The sequence below is a fragment of the Rattus norvegicus genome, chromosome 5 (assembly GCF_021556685.1).
Source record: "Rattus norvegicus strain SHRSP/BbbUtx chromosome 5, alternate assembly SHRSP_T2T, whole genome shotgun sequence".
Taxonomy (NCBI): domain Eukaryota; kingdom Metazoa; phylum Chordata; class Mammalia; order Rodentia; family Muridae; genus Rattus; species Rattus norvegicus.
The window spans coordinates 31,539,588-31,555,650 of NC_141538.1; the positions used below are offsets into that span (position 1 = coordinate 31,539,588).

General features: G+C 37.9%; 1 long non-coding RNA gene across 3 annotated transcripts in view; it reads left to right on the plus strand.

Moving 5' to 3' along the window:
- The window catches only part of LOC148005685 (uncharacterized), an 80,539-nt gene that overhangs the window by 48,482 nt on the left and 15,994 nt on the right, over positions 1–16,063 (plus strand). The gene's annotated exons all lie outside the window — the stretch shown is intronic.

Consider the following 16,063-nt stretch of genomic DNA (forward strand, 5'->3'; position numbering starts at 1 on the left):
GTTAGAAATTGTTTGATCTTTTACATCATATCTATAGACTCACCACTTCCCTCTTTCTGATTTTTTGGAGTTGAAAGTTGCCTTGATTTCTTTTCTGTGGCTGAACTAAAATATCCTGACGAAAGCACCTTCAACAGAGGAATGGATACAGAAAATATGGTACATCTACACAATGGAATATTACTCAGCTATCCAAAACATTGACTTTATGAAATTCATAGGCAAATGGATAGAACTGGAAAATATCATCCTGAGTGAGGTAACCCAATCACAGAAAAACACACATGGTATGCACTCATTGATAAGTGGCTATTAGCCCAAATGCTTGAATTACCCTAGATGCATAGAACACATGAAACTCAAGACGGATGATCAAAATGTGAATGCTTCACTCCTTCTTTAAAAGGGGAACAAGAATACCCTTGGCAGGGAAGAGAGAGGCAAAGATTAAAACAGAGACTGAAGGAACACCCATTCAGAGCCTGTCCCACATGTGGCCCATACATATACAGCCACCCAATTAGACAAGATGGATGAAGCAAAGAAGTGCAGGCCGACAGGAGCCGGATGTAGATCGCTCCTGAGAGACACAGCCAGAATACACAAATACAGAGGCGAATACCAGCAGCAAACCACTGAACTGAGAATAGGACCTCCGTTGAAGGAATCAGAGAAAGAACTGGAAGAGCTTGAAGGGGTTCAAGACCCCATATCTACAACAATGCCAAGCACAGAGCTTCCAGGGACTAAGCCACTACCTAAAGACTATACATGGACTGACCCTGGACTCTGACCTCATAGGTAGCAATGAATATCCTAGTAAGAGCACCAGTGGAACGGGAAGCCCTGGGTCCTGCTAAGTTTGAACCCCCAGTGAACTAGATTGTTGGGGGGAGGGCAGCAATGGGGGGAGGATTGGGAGGGGAACACCCATAAAGAAGGGGAGGGGGAGGGATTAGGGGGATGTTTGCCTGGAAACCGGGAAAGGGAATATACTCGAAATGTATATAAGAAATACTCAAGTTAATAAAAAAAAAAAAAAGAAAGAAAGAAAGGAAAGGTTTTTTGAGCTCACAGTTTCAGATAGCCAGTCATAGTGGGAGAGAAATCAAAGTAGCAGGGACTGAAGGGAACTTGTCATATTACATACAACACGAAGAATGTGGAGCAATGAATGCATACATATGTCCCAGTGCTCAGCTTGTTTTCTCTTCTCTTATGCGGTCTAAGATTCTCTGCCTACAGTCTGGTACTATCATCAGTTGATGACCCCCAACGCGAATTAATGAAATCAAGGTAATCCCACTAGGACAATTCCAGGGGCTCATCTCCCAGGTGATTCTAACTTAAGTCAAGTTGTCAATTAGCGGTATCTATAACAGAGACTTGTGTATTTTTTATTTATCTTGTGCCGGTCCCCTAATCTTAATTAGTTTCTCTAGGGTGCTTCTTTGCAGTGTTCAAAGTTAAATATCTCCCCCAAGTCAAGCAACCAAGCTTGAAACATGCATCTGTTCATGCCTAGTCCACTGATGTTCATGTTTAGTATTTTCAGGGATGCTCGATTGAGGCATGTCCTATGGTTGAATATGTCCCAGAAGACTTAAGGGAGTGGCTTTAGATGCAACTGGCAAGTAGATATCGCAGTCTTATGTTGACTCTTCTGTCCCATTCTCTATCAGATTCCAACTCTTTCACCATTATTAGCTGCCTTTATATTATTCAACCACAAGATGCTTCAATATTTTTAGTGTGAGACAGGAAGGTTGTCTCTCAGGTAACTGTGGAAACTACACTCACTACTCTCTTACCTTTCTTCATGGGAGAAATATCAGGACCACATGGTCTCTACTGGCCTTGAGGTATTCTGCCATTGGGACTGCTCAGGATCCTAAAAATTACTTTTGCCCGTGATGATTGTCAGAGTTGATGTTTCCTTGGAGGATGAAAGGTGAGGGGCAGAAACACCTACTTAGCTGTTCTGCTGACACATAGTCTTCATATGTGCCACCCCTCCATACCCTCTTAATCTCTCCATCTTCATCTTCAAAGATACTGAATATTATGCTTTTAGGTCTGTAGGAAAAGGAAGAAAAATAATTTAAAGATGCTTTCAATGACTTTTTTCTGTTTGAAAAGATTCAATTTATGTAAAAACAGGAAACATGTAGTAGAATGCCTTCAGTGCATTAGGGTCCAGAATGGATTTATAGCTACCGTGCATGCATGGTCAAGTGGATGATGGTCTGCTTCTTAGAGAAATAGCCTGCTTTTCCTTGTCACAAAGACCTCAAAAGGAAAGTATAGATAACCACTTCTCTAAGCTTGGGCCTGACACCAGTACTTAGTCTTGCAAGGTATGCTATGTTTATAAATATACAAAGATAGGATTTGATGATTTGTCAATGCAGGATGCTATAAAATCATCCATGTAATAAAACACCCAAAGCACGGAACAGAACCAACCAGAGAGCTGCATTGTAACATGAAACAAAAGATTCTATTGACTTAGTTTTTATTCTATACTACCATTAACCTTTAAGAAAATACCACTTTGTAAAGCAGAGGAAACCTTCACCAGCATAAAGAGATAGTCTATCAAAAGGTAATGATCTTTGCCAACTGTGTACCGGATTCAGGATTCATCTCCAGAACTTGAATAAACAAATACAAAACTTGAATAAAAACCTTTCAAATCATCCACATTGATAAAGAGTCCACTGAGCTGAGCAGGCAAGTCTCAAGAGAACAAAGACAGATTGTTATTAAATAGTTGAAAAAGCATTCAATATCCCTAACCATCAGGGAAAGGCAAATGTGTACTCTTAAGAAAACAAATTACAACAAATTGTAGTAAAGATACAGGGATAAAAGAGCATATCTTATTTACTATTGGAAATGGGAAATTGGACAGCCACTGTGGAGATTAAAAAGCAAAACAAACAAACAAACAAACAAACAAACAAAACCAAAGAAGAAACAGAACTCCCAAGTGACACAACTGTCACACTCCATTGTACATACATGAAGGATTTTTATTCAGAATATCAGAGAGACAGTTACATATCCCAGCAGCTAGTCAATTCAAGTAGCTTATGCTTCTGTTTGATAAGGTTCAGTAGAATGCTAAAGAAGTACATCCAGTCAAACAAAACAATATCCCTAAAATACCCTTTGTTTTTGTTATCTGTGTGAAGTGAGGTTTTTGATATATTTCAATTAAATAACAAATCATCAGGTGATCAGATAGAGACACAAATGTATAATCTAGTTGTGTTCTACTGATATAGACATGAATGAGATTCAATATAATGAAAAAGATTATTCTCCACTGTATTTATATTTGCTTGTTTAGAAAAGTATAGCAGTCTTGTCATACATTTATAATTACTTAAAATAGTACAAAGTTTAGCAATACATAATATCATTTTTAAATTAACAAGCAAATATTTATGAAACTAATAGCAATTATAAATAGATACAACCACATTGGGAATTAATACTATCTATGACAATTTTTTGTTTTTGTTTGTTTATTTATTTATTTTTATTTTTACACTCCAGATCTTATTCTCCTCCTGGTCTACCCTCCAACTGTTCCACATCCCATACCTCTTCCATGCCCATCCCCATACCCCCCATGTCCACGAGGATGTCCCCACCTCCCAAACCCAACCAGACCTCTAAACTTCCTGGGGCCTCCAGTTTCTTGAGGGTTAGGTGCAACTTTTTCCGGAGCTGGGGACCGAACCCAGGGCCTTGCGCTTCCTAGGCAAGCGCTCTACCACTGAGCTAAATCCCCAACCCTTGGTGCAATTTTTAAGAGCATTTTTCTTTTCAGAATAAGAATCTGAGAAGTATTGTCTTTCTACTTTGAAGAAACAGAAATATTTGAAGGGATAAAACACTGCGTTAACTTTTATCTTTTACAGACGTATGTTTATCTTATATGTTTGGAGCTTATGCCTGTGAGTACGTGTACAGTGTGTATAGTGTCTGTGGAGACCAGAAGAGGATGCTGTGTCTTATGGATAAGGAGTTAGAGGTGGTTGTGGGCCTCCATAAGAGTGCTGGGAAGTGAATCTGAGTCCTCTGTAAAAGCAGCAAGTACACTTAACCGCTGACCATCTCTCCTACAAATAAAAGGGTAACAACTAAGAAATATGCTCACAGCCGAATGAAGTCATGAATTGTGTCATCATTTGTATACCCCAAATCTCATTTTCATAATAGATTTTCCTTTTACAAAACTGCAAGGCTTTGGTTTTATTTCATTGAGGCTCAAGTAAGCAGTGATCCTGGCCAACTGTGTCTCTGATATAGACATAATTCTTTATATTACCAACAGTGTTAAAAAAGAATACCTAATACAAATTAACCTCTGCTTATCCTAACATTTTATTCTGTTCACCATTTACGGAGCTAAGCTGTCGTAAACTAAGGTTCACTTAGCGAATTACTCTCTGAAGACTGGAGAGGGAATTTTCTTTCCTCTCAAAAACAACAGAAAATCCTTGGCATAAAATCTGTGTTTATGTGATCTTTACATTATTATTATTGTTTTGACATAGCTTTTATTTTCCCTTCTATATCCCATTATTAGCACAATCAACAAACGTGTTCTCAGGCACAGACTATAACAAGGAAGCTCCTGAAAGAATAATCCGTGGTCATTCATAAATGATTACCTGTGAAAACGTGCTCTTGGCTGTCAGGATAGGGGAGATGTGCACTAGTTCTGGAGTGTGCATTTCTCTGTTACGTGGTGGCTTTACTAGGAAGCTTGAATTCAGATTTCCCAATAGAAATTGGCTCCGCCTGTTTGGGGGTCAAGCAAAGCCTTTCTATGACGAGAGCATGCTCCATATGTCTAAGTGTGATACTCAACATCTTGCCTGGTGATGCTCACGTCACTTCTCACGTTAGCCTTTTCCACATGGATTACAGCTCACCACTGACTAGGGTAAGCAGCGTTTCCTTATTTCCTCTGTGATAATGCTCCCTATTTATTTCCAGATGTTCTCACATTTCTTCAGTATTTCCTGTTACTTTTCACTTCTATAAACTTGCACTTGCAGAGTACAATGGGGCTATCGAGAACAGGCTGAATGTCTTCCAGGGAATGGTTGAGGAAAGTTCTCAAAATACAAAAATAAAATTCTTAGTTCTGCATTATTTAGATTTAGTTTCTTCATCTCTAAAATTTTATTTTAACGTGAAATGGTTTACTATATGTGGCTATATTTTTTTCTTTTTCTTTTTCTCCATCTTTAATAAATTGGATATCTCTTATTTACATTATAATTGTTATTCCCTTTCCCAGTTTTCAGGCCAACATCCTCCTAACCCCCCTTCCATTATATATGGGTGTTCCCCTCCCAATCCTCCCCCAATTACTGCCCTCCCCTCAACAATCATGTTCACTGGGGGTTTAGTCTTGGCAGGACCAAGGGCTTCCCCTTCCACTGGTGCTCTTACTAGGCTATTCATTGCTACCTATGCAGTTGGAGCCCAGGGTCAGTCCATGTACAGTCTTTGGGTAGTGGTTTAGTCCCTGGAATCTCTGGTTGGTTGGCATTGTTGTTCATATGGGGTCTCGAGCCCCTTCAAGCTCTTCCAGTCCTGTCTCTGATTCCTTCAACGGGGGTCCTGATCTCAGTTCCATGGTTTGCTGCTGGCATTTGCCTATGAATTTGCTGTATTCTGGCTGTGTCTCTCAGGAGCGATCTACATCCGGATCCTGTCGGCCTGCACTTCTTTGCTTCATCCATCTTGTCTAATTGGATGGCTGTTATGTATGGGCCACATGTGGGGCAGGCTCTGAATGGGTGTTCCTTCTGTGTCTGTTTTAATCTTTGCCTCTCTCTTCCCTGCCAAGGGTATTCTTGTTCCCCTTTTAAAGAAGGAGTGAAGCATCCACATTTTGGTCATCCTTCTTGAGTTTCATGTGTTCTGTGAATTTAGGGTAATTTGAGCATTTGGGCTAATATCCACTTATCAAGGAGTGTACACCATGTGTGTTTTTCTGTGATTGGGTTATCTCACATGATATTTTCCAGTTCTATCCATTTGCCTATGAATTTCATAAAGTCAATGTTTTGGATAGCTGAGTAATATTCCATTGTGTAGATGTACCACATTTTCTGTATCCATTCCTCTGTTGAAGGGCATCTGGGTTCTTTCCAGCTTCTGGCTATTATAAATAAGGCTGCTATGAACATAGTGAAGCATGTGTCTTTGTTATATGTTGGGGCATCTTTTGGGTATATGCCCAAGAAAGGTATAGCTGGGTCCTCAGGTAGTGCAATGTCCAAATTTCTTAGGAACCTCCAGACTATTTTCCAGAATGGTCGTACCAGTCTGCAATCCCACCAAAAATGGAGGAGTATTCCTCTTTCTCTACATCCTCGCCAGCATCTGTTGTCACCTGAGTTTTTGATCTTAGCCACTCTGACTGGTATGATGTGGAATCTCAGGGTTGTTTTGATTTGCATTTCCCTTATGACTAAAGATGTTGAACATTTCTTTAGTTGCTTTTCAGCCTTTCGGCATTCCTCAGCTGTGAATTCTTTGTTTAGCTCTGAACCCCATATTTTAATAGGGTTATTTGTCTCCTTGCATTCTAACTTCATGAGTTCTTTGTATTTTTTGGATATGAGCCCTGTATCAGTTGTAGGATTGGTAAAGATCTTTTCCCAATCTGTTCGTTGCTGTTTTGTCTTAACAACAGTGTCTTTGACTTACAGAAGCTCTGTATTTTTATGAGATCCCATTTGTCAATTCTTGATCTTAGAACATAAGCCATTTGTGTTTTCTTCAGGAAATTTTCTCCACTGCCCATGTGTTTGAGATTCTTCCCCACTTTTCTTCTATTATTTTGAGTGTATCTGGTTTGATGTGGAGGTCCTTGTTCCACTTGGACTTAAGCTTTGTACAGGGTGATAAGAATGGATCAATCTGCATTCTTCTACAAGTTGACCTCCAGTTGAACCAGCACCATTTGTTGAAAATGCTATCTTTTTCCATTGGATGGTTTTGGCTCCTTTGTCAAAAATCAAGTGACCATAGGTGTGTGGGATCATTTCTGGGTCTTCAATTCTATTTCACTGGTCTATCTGCCTGTCTCTATACCAATACAATACAGTTTTTTTTTATCACTCTTTCTCTGTAATACTGCTTGAGTTCAGGGATAGTGATTTCCCTGGAAGTCCTTTTATTGTTGAGGATAGTTTTAGCTATCCTGGGTTTTTATTATTCCAGATGAATTTGCAAATTGTTCTGTCTAACTCTACGAAGAATTGGAATGGTATTGTGATGGGGATTGCATTGAAACTGTAGATTGCTTTTGGTAAAATGGCCATTTTTACTATATTAATCCTGCCAATCCATGAGCATGGGAGATCTTTCCATCTTCTGAGGTCTTCTTCAATTTCTTTCTTCAGAGTCTTGAAGTTCTTATTGTACACATCTTTTACTTGCTTGGCTAAAGTCACACCGAGGTACTTTATATTATTTGGGTCTATTATGAAGGGTGTCGTTTCCCTAATTTCTTTCTCGGCTTGTTTCTCTTTTGTGTAGAGGAAGGCTACTGATTTATTTGAGTTAATTTTATACCCAGCCACTTTGCTGAAGTTGTTTATCAGCTTTAGTAGTTCTCTGGTGGAACGTTTGGGATCACTTAAATATACTATCATATCATCTGCAAATAGTGATATTTTGACTTCTTCTTTTCCAATCTGTATCCCCTTGATCTCCTTTGGCTGTCTGATTGCTCTATCTAGAACTTCGAGAACTATATTTAATAAGTAGAGAGAGAGTGGGCAGCCTTGTCTAGTCCTTGATTTTAGTGGGATTGTTTAAAGTTTCTCTCCATTTAGTTTAATAATAGCTACTGGTTTGCTATTTATGACTTTTACTATGTTTAGGTATGGGCCTTGAATTCCTGTTCTTTCTAGGACTTTTATCATGAAGGTGTGTTGAATTTTGTCAAATGCTTTCTCAGCATCTAATGAAATGATCATGTGGTTTTTATCTTTCAGTGTGTTTATATAGTGGATTACATTGATGGTTTTCTGTATATTAAACCATCCTTTCATCCCTAGAATGAAGCTTACTTGATCATGATGAATGATTGATTTGATGTGCTCTTGGATTTGGTTTACAAGAATTTTATTGAGTTTCTTTGCATCGATATTCATAAGGGAAGTTGGTCTGAAGTTCTCTTTCTTTGTTGGGTCTTTGTGTGGTTTAGGTATAAGAGTAATTGTGGCTTCAAAGAAGGAATTTGGTAGTGCTCCAAATGTTTCAATTTTTTTTGGAATAGTTTGGATAGTATTGGTATGAGGTCTTCTATGAAGGTCTGATAGAATTCTACACTGAATCCATCTGAACCTGGGGTCTTTTTCGTTGGGCAACTTTTATAATGACTGCTTCTATTTCTATAGGAGTTTTGGGGATGTTTACATGGTTTGTTTGTTCCTGATTTAACATCGGTACCTGGTATCAGTCTAGGAAATTGTCCATTTTCTCCAGATTTTCAAGTTTTGTTGAATATTGGCTTTTATAGTAAGATCTGATGATTTTTTGAATTTCCTCTGAGTCTGTAGTTATGTTTCCCTTTTCATTTCTGATTTTGTTAATTTGGACACACTCTCTGTGTCCTCTCGTTAGTCTGGCTAAGGGTTTATCTATCTTGTTGATTTTTCTCAAAGAACCAGCTTTTGGTTCTGTTGATTCTTTGTATAGTCCTTTTTGTTTCTACTTTTTTGATTTCAGCTCTGAGTTTGATTATTTCCTGCCTTCTATTCCTCCTGGGTAAATTTGCTTCTTTTTGTTCCAAAGCTTTTAGTTGTGCTGTCAAGCTGCTGATATATGCTCTCTCCTATTTTTTTCTGCAGGCACTCAGAGCTATGAGATTTCCCCTTCACTGCTTTCATTGTGTCCCATAAATTTGGGTATGTTGTACCTTCATTTTCATTAAATTCTAAGAAATCTTTAATTTCTTTCTTTATTTGTTCCTTGACCAGGTTATCGTTGAATAGAGCATTGTTCATCTTCCATATATATGTGGGCATTCTTTCCTTATTGTTATTGAAGATCAGATTTAGCCTGTGGTGGTCTGATAGGAAGCATGGAATTATTTCTAACTTTCTGTATCTGTTGAGGCCTGTTTTGTGATCAATTATATGGTCAATTTTGGAAAAAGTACCATGAGATTGTGAGAAGAAGGTATATCCTTTTGTTTTAGGATAGAATGTTCTATAAATATCTGTTAAGTCCATTTGGTTCATAACTTCTGTTAGTCTGTCTATGTCTGTGTTTAATTTCTGTTTCCATAGATTAGAGTGGGGTGTTGAAATCTTCTACTATTATTGTGTGACGTGCAATGTGTGCTTTGTGCTTTAGTAAGGTTTCTTTTATGTATGTAGGTGCCTTGTGTATGGAGCTTAGATATTTAGGATTGAGAGTTCATCTTGGTGGGTTTTTTCCTTTGATGAATATGAAGTGTCCTTCCTTATCTTTTTTGATGACTTTTGATTGAAAATCGATTTTATTTATCAGAATGGCTACTCCAGCTTACTTCTTCAGACCATTTGCTTGGAAGGGTGTTTTCCAGTCTTTTACTCTGAGGTAGTGTCTGTCTTTGTCTCTGAAGTATGTTTCCTGTAGGCAGCAAAATGCTGGGTCCTCATTGCATATCCAGTTTTTTTAATCTGTGTCTATTTATTGGGGAATTGAGTCCATTGACATTGATAGATTTTAAGGAATACTGATTGTTGCTTCCTGTTATATTCATATTTGGATGTGAGATTATGTTTGTGTGCTTGTCTTCTTTTTGTTTTGCTGCAAAAGGATTAGTTTTTTGTTTTATCTAGGGTACAGCTTGCCTCCTTCTGTTGTACTTTACCATTTATTATCCTTTGTAAGGTTAGATTTGTAAAAAGATATTGTGTAAATTTGGTTTTGTCGTGGAATATCTTGGTGTCTCCATCTATGTTAACTGAGAGTTTTGCTGGGTACAGTAACCTGGGCTGTCATTTGTGTTCTCTTATGGTCTGTATGACCTCTGTCTGGGATCTTCTGGTTTTCATAGTCTCTGGTAAGAAGTCTGGTGTAATTCTGATAGGTCTGTCTTTATATGTTACTTGACCTTTTCCCCTTACTGCTTTTAATATTCTTTCTTTGTTTTGTGCACTTGGTGTTTTGACTCTCATGTGATGGGAGGGGTTACTTTTCTGGTCCAATCTATTTGGAGTTCTGTAGGCTTCTTGTATGCCTATGGGTATCTCTTTTTTTAGGTTAGGGAAGTTTTCTTCTATGATTTTGTTGAAGATATTTACTGGTCCTTTCAGCTGGGAGTCTTCACTCTCTTCTATACCTATTATCCTTAGGTTTGATCTTCTCATTGAGTCCTGGATTTCCTGTATGTTTTGGACCAGTAGCTTTTTCTGTTTTACATTATCTTTGACAGTTGTGTTGTTGATTTCTTTGGAATCTTCTGCTCTTGAGATTCTCTCTTCTATCTCTTGTATTCTGTTGGTGATGCTTGTATCTATAGTTCTTTGTCTCTTCCTTTGGTTTTCTATATCCAGGGTTGTCTCCCTTTGGGCTTTCTTTATTGCTTCTACTTCCATTTTCAATTCCTTCACCTGTTTGGTTGTGTTTTCCTATAATTCTTTCAGGGATTTTTGTCTTTCCTTTCTATAGGCTTCTGTCTGTTTATTTGTGTTTTCCTGCATTTCTCTAAGGGAGTTCTTTATGTCTTTCTTGAAGTCCTCCATCATCATGATCAATTGTGATTTTAAATCAAGATCTTGCTTTTTCAGTGTGTTTGGATATTCAGTGTTTGCTTTGGTGGGAGAATTGGGTTCCGATGATGCCATGTAGTCTTGGTTTTTGTTGCTTGGGTTCCTGTGCTTGCCTCTTGCCATCAGGTTGTCTCTGGTATTACCTTGTTCTGCTATTTCTGAAAGTGGCTAGACCATCCTGTAGGCCTGTGTGTAAGGAGTGCTGTAGACCTGTTTTCCTGTTTTCTTTCAGCCAGTTATGGGAACAAAGTGTTCTGCTTTCAGCCCTGTAGTCTTTCCTGTCTACTGGTTTTCAGCTGTTCCTGTGGGCGTGTGTCCTGAGTCCACTAGGCTGGTCATTTGGACCAGAAAAGTTGGTCTTACCTTTGGTCTTGGACCTGAAGTTGCTCCTTGGGGCTTTGCTTCAGTTCTCCATGAGGGCAGCAACCAGAAGTGCCTGCCCTGCCTTCTCTCAGGTCCCTGTGCACAAGGGTCCCAGATGGCGCCAGGCATTTTCCTCTAGAATCAGAAATGTGGGCAGAGAGTAGTCTCCTTTGGCTTCTCAGGCGTGTCTGCCTCTCTGAAGGTCTAGCTCTCCCTCCCACGGGATTTGGGTGCAGGGAGCTGTTTGACTGGGTCCCTTCAGATCTGGGCACAGTCTGGACCTCAGCACTCCTTCAGCTTAAGTGCCCGAGTGATATGTGGCTATCTTATAAGGACATATTGATATGCTGTGAATGTAGCCGAAATATTTACTTTCAGTGGGACATACATTAAAGTTATTTTAGTGCAGTTGATTACACTTCCCATGTTTCCTTTAAAATGTCATCTTATGGTTTCTTACAGTCTTCTCAAACCTTAGTTTTATTCTTTCTATAATCCTGGAATCTTTGATTCACTAGAAACCAAGCACTTGTTATTTCTAAGTGTTTTATTCAATGTTAAGCATTTTGATAATTTTTCATATTGAAAATGGATGGTGAGAAAACTTGGTTGAAATTCAAGTGAAAATTATCAGAAATGCACAAACCCAGAAGTCAAGGCTTCTTTCCACCAGTCTTAACAGTGCTGAAATGTAAATAAAAGGTATCCAATAAAAGAAAAGCAAATGAAACAAAACAAAACAAAACAAAAAAAACCTACTGGTGACCTTCGTGTGATTTTTCTATGGCAACCAATAAATAATTTTGTTTTTTTGGCGATAGAAAATGCCTGGATTTTTTTTTTTTGCCAGTTATCTTAAACATAAAGATCATAAACACAAATGGTCATATACTGGTGTGCATTTTTCTTAGCTCTGAAAGACTTTGTACCACAGGCAAAAGTGACCTAAAATTTGTGATCTTCTAAAAGTAATATAAATTTCCAGTCCCTTTGAATCATGTATAGATTTACTAAGCATATTACCAAAGTAGTGTAGCTGTGACTGATAATAAAATAACAAAGGGAAGTGTAACTTCAAAGGAGATATGATGTAATGTCTGCTTTATTTAATGTAGGAAATGATAAGCAAGACATTAAAGAGCTACTAGAGATTGTAAAGCAATTCTGGCATTACTGAGTAGCAGGTATGTTCAAATCCTAACCTATCACACTTGTTAAAACAGGCTGGGATTAATATTACTTAGATAGCATATGTCATTCAGAATTTATTGTTTTGTTCTCTGTATTGCTCAGTTATATAGTTTTCATCTCTCCTACAGGTTTTGAGGTTATAAGACATTTATCTTCTATTGTAGACAAAGTTGTATAATAAAATTGTATTGTATAGTAATTTTCAAAGAATGAATGTAAAACACACTGTAATCATAATTATTGCAAAATAGACCCAGAATGCTTAGAATAATTTTGCTGCAAACAAAGTTTTTATTGCAAGTAGTCTTGAAAGCACTTGAGGATGTGCTCTCCCTCAATGGCTGTCATTAATCTCTTTACCCCAAAATGCTGTAGAAGAAGGAAATAAAGTACTCAAGTGGTGTGGAAGTGTGAGTGCTCTGCCCAGAAATTACTTGTAGACATTCCATACACATCCTCAATTCCAGGCTCTAAGTCAGTAATAGGGAACAATAATGCTCTCACTGTTTGTATAGTACAATTGTTTTCAATGGATTTTCCATCATCTTTAAAAATAAAGTAGTGGACATTCAGCTTATAGTAAAATGCAGTTTCACTTTGTTTATGATTTCACAAGTTATAAAAGTATGTCCTTGAGTTCATATTTTGCAATTTTTAAATGAGTCCTTCTATCAAATTTATTGCTATCTGAATGTATCTGCAATTTGATTTTCAGTATATAAACCAGAACCTTTTTATGCATAGGATCTTGTAGTCAAACATCCAAATACATTGCCCACCCATGCGTGATGATTAATTTTTTATTGAACAAAGCCTTAAAATATAAAGCATTAGTTGATTATGTGTAACCAAATGATGTTAGATGTCCACGGGCAATTATCATAAAATATTAATGCAATTTTATCTCACGAAAAAGATAAAAATATACAGCCACATGCTTTTGGATTCGGTTCCTTTATTTTGTGCACATTAAAAATGTATATCAGAGCTTCCAACTCAATTGCTTCAAATATGAAGTTACTTTGTTTTTGAGAAACTCTAAGTTTGCTCAAGTGCATTTGAGATAGTGGGAGTCACACAAAGTTCCTATGGTTACTGCTTCCTGAAAGCTAGGGCCAACTCATGTTCCTTTCTTTAATAATACATTTAGAATTCTTATTAGAAAATGTGCTCCAGTGTAGCACTCAGAGATAAACTATGTTGCAGTAGTCTCTTGAAAAGAAGATAGAAATAAGTTGCTTAATAAAGTCTAAATCATTCCTTAGGTTAGCTAATAGAAGCACCCGTGGTTATAAAATTAATCAGTCCCTGCTATTACAGCAAATTGGTGGAGATTGTATTGACACATCTTCATCTGCATGTATTATCAGAGGTGTCCGTGCCATTTAGCTATGAAACCCTGGAGGCTTCCTCTGCACAGAATCTTATAACACTTCAATTAAGGGACACCAAGCTGCCAGGCAGACAGCAGCACATTTATTTCTTGATGACTCCTTAAGTTGTGCCACAGGCCTATCATTAAGAGAATATTTTTCACAGCAGGTTGCAAAGATCCTCGTGCCATTAAAAGGAATTGAAAAAGCATCAATTTGCTGTTCCCACCTAACACAGATATTTTTCATCGCTGGAACAGCCATTAAAAACAATCTGTTTTATTGCATTCTGAAAAGATCACATGAAGTACACATAATGATTTATTTTAGGGATGACATTAGGATTAAAACCACTGTGAAAATGTAGTCTTTGGAATAAATATTTAGGAAAACAAAGTTTAAAATTTGCTTTTCTTTTTTTACACCAAATTATGAAGAGACATCTATTGATACTTTGAATGACTTTGAAGGTGCCGGGAAAGAATGAATGGCTTTTTGATAAGGATGAGAGTTGTTGGACAACCTGTCTCAGAAAAATGCAGGCCTTGAGACTGCCGATGGAAATTCTTTGAAAATTAGTAATATAGGAAGTTCTCAAGAAACTAATGGCTCAAGTGCTTCTTTGGGGGAACTGTGTGGGGATCTTTTGGAGGGTAGAGTTTAATGTTATTAATACACTGTAAAATTCTGACTTAAGAACTAATTTTTAGTCAGTAAGGTGGCATAAAGTACTCAACTCTAGTCATTTGGTTTTATTAAGGCAGTTAGAAACTTTAGTACCCATATAACATTGCAGGAGACATCCCAATTACCTTTTGAAGCTTTTCTTATCACCATACCTGGTCGCTATTGAACAAAATGAGGAAAAATACACTATGGTGTCTTCTTTCTCTTGTTGTTTATGACACTTTAGAAGATTTTAGCAAAGTCTTTAAAGTCATTCTGGTAAGAGTTAGAATTTTCAGGTTATTTTCTAAACAAAAGCAATTACTAAGTAGAAATAGCTTCATAAAAATATATTTTATTCTGTCTTTGCGTTTTAAATTGTTGACAGCCCTCGAGTTGTATTGTGTAGAATCTCTCTAAAAGAATTAGTCAGAGACATACCAGCTCTTGGAGGTGAGGGATGGGAGAACGCAAACAATAAGAACACAGTGAACCTGTGGTGTGCTACTGATGCCCCATCAGCCTGTATCATTCCTCTTTAGGTTAGTGGGTCAGTGGCTGACAGTGTTCTGCTGACCTCCTTTCTACAGGCTGTCTTAAGCAGGAGCTATTGCTTATGACTCAGGTTATTCCTTTCACCTAGAAAGAGTCCACATTCAGAGACTGGTCCATGGAGCGGGACTGACCCTGGCCCTGTTCTCTTGGTTCTGCATGTGAACTCTGAATGGCCCCCTCAGCTCTAGTTAAGCCCTTTGTGATGAATGCCACACAATAGAAAGCTTCCCCCCATCTAGAACAACTGCTGTCAGCATAATCTAATGTTATCCTCTTCGGCATAGGAACACATCATAATAAACTTCCTACATGTAATTCTCCATGTCATGTCCAGTCTCAGAGAATGGGCATAAGAGATCTGGACACCTGCATGGCATGGAAGATTTGATTTGTTATTCCTGAAAAGCTATGCATATGAGTAAAATAGAGACATATGCTGCTGTGCAAGGACGTGTGCCAAAACGATAGGTAAACCCAAGGAAAATTCTTTGTAGAATATATGTTCGGATCATCAATAAAATTTCCCTTTGCTTCCTGAACATGTCTGGATGGGGGTTAGGTAAGAACTTGGGGTTTGAAAAAATCTCGAGGGCTAGAAAGAGTGTGAGAGGAGACTGCGATTTTGTATGGAACTGCTCACCTCACCACAGTTACAACTGAAGTCACAGGCAGGATTAGGAGATGTGACCCAGGACAGAGAATCATAGCAACAGGGAGTTATGTAACTAAAGGTCTGGGGTTATTGGTTTTGAGAGAGCCATGATGGATATAATCAGGACTCTGATTTAGCATGTACTATGCAACTAAACATGTAATAAAGCTTATGTTCATGGCCTGGGTCTATTCTCTCCATAGAGGTTTTCCTTCCTTCCCCCTTCACCATCCTATTGTCTTGTTAACTCTTTTAGAAATAATGGAACATTATTAACTTGGCAATTTAAACTCTCTGATCCTCAATTTTCTCATGGGTAATGAGGGGATAAGAATTTATTTCACAGGATCATTTTTCCATCATTTCCATTAATTCATTCACTCATTAAACAAATATCTTTTGATCCTTCTCCGTCAGCGAACTTTCCATGTTGGTCCCCACAAAACTAAAAAAGG